This window comes from Hipposideros armiger, unplaced genomic scaffold, assembly GCF_001890085.2.
Source record: "Hipposideros armiger isolate ML-2016 unplaced genomic scaffold, ASM189008v1 scaffold_47, whole genome shotgun sequence".
In the NCBI taxonomy this organism is placed as follows: domain Eukaryota; kingdom Metazoa; phylum Chordata; class Mammalia; order Chiroptera; family Hipposideridae; genus Hipposideros; species Hipposideros armiger.
Genome location: NW_017731397.1, coordinates 4,121,787 through 4,122,984, shown reverse-complemented (window position 1 = coordinate 4,122,984; position 1,198 = coordinate 4,121,787).

Here is a 1,198-nt window from a genome sequence, read left to right as displayed (position 1 = left end):
GAGAGAGAGAGAGAGAGAGAGAGAGAGGGTTCCTCTCACGCATGCCACAATACAATACAGGGCTTCCACTGGTTTCCACAAACATCACGCTGAATGGTCCTTAAACCAAATGCTTACAGAATGAAGTTTACGGCTGCATTCTCTCATCTGCCATTGCTGGCAGCATAAGCTAATACTGAGCTACAGCTCTACCGCCCAGCAATTTCACTTGGGCAGGGAAAGGGCTGACCTTTCATTTCCAAACTCACAGAAGCACAAAGAAAGAAACCTTTCAGCTCCTCAGATGGACTGCAGCCAATTCATGTGCAAAATTCCCTTGTTGCTGAGTCTTTCTGGCTTGCTCTTGCAGGATGACTGTCAGCCGGTCCAGAGGGCTTCTTTTTCCTCTTTTTCATTTGTTTCAGATGTACTTACTGGGCAAGTCACTATGCATCGCACTGGTGTTCAGTTTTTCCTGTTAGCCGTAAAACAATGCAACGCTTGCGAGTTGTACAAAAACGGGATGAGTCACGTCTTTGTGTGGGTAAAGGAATAGAAGTTTATGAGTGCAAAATAGCCAGTGGAAAAAAAAAAGAAGTGTGGTGAGATTAAGTTAAAAACTTTAAGTACCTTGCTAGAAGTTATAAAGCAAATGTCATTACAAGTAGTAGCACATGCCAGGGCTCGACCTACACTATGCAATGCTTTTTAACCCTGTTTTTCAGCACCCTCCACGCCATTTTAGAATAAACGTAGCACAATTATCACACAAGGGTCAAACAATAAAGTACTCAGACTCAGAAAAGAGTAAAATAAAACCAATACTCACTTAAAAATAACCATTACCAACTTTAGGTGAGGATCACTTGATGTTTTTTTTTTTTTTTTTTACAGACAAAGGTAAAAGGATATAAAGAATATTTTTATAAATATAGACTCATACTTATTTATATTTATCATATTCATTTCTAATCACATTAAATTAAAACAAAAGCATTCAGCTAATTTGCTTGTATTTAAGACAAGAAACTAAACTCAAGCAATTACTAAACTTTAAACATTTCTTTATCCCAACGGGCATTTCTTTAATAATCCATTGAAGTTTATTAAAAAAAAAAGTTACCAAAAATAAGAGATTGGCACTTATACCTCACTCCCTCCATTCTTAATTTATTAGTCATATTATTAAAGTTTATAATATTTGCAATATATTTCTATA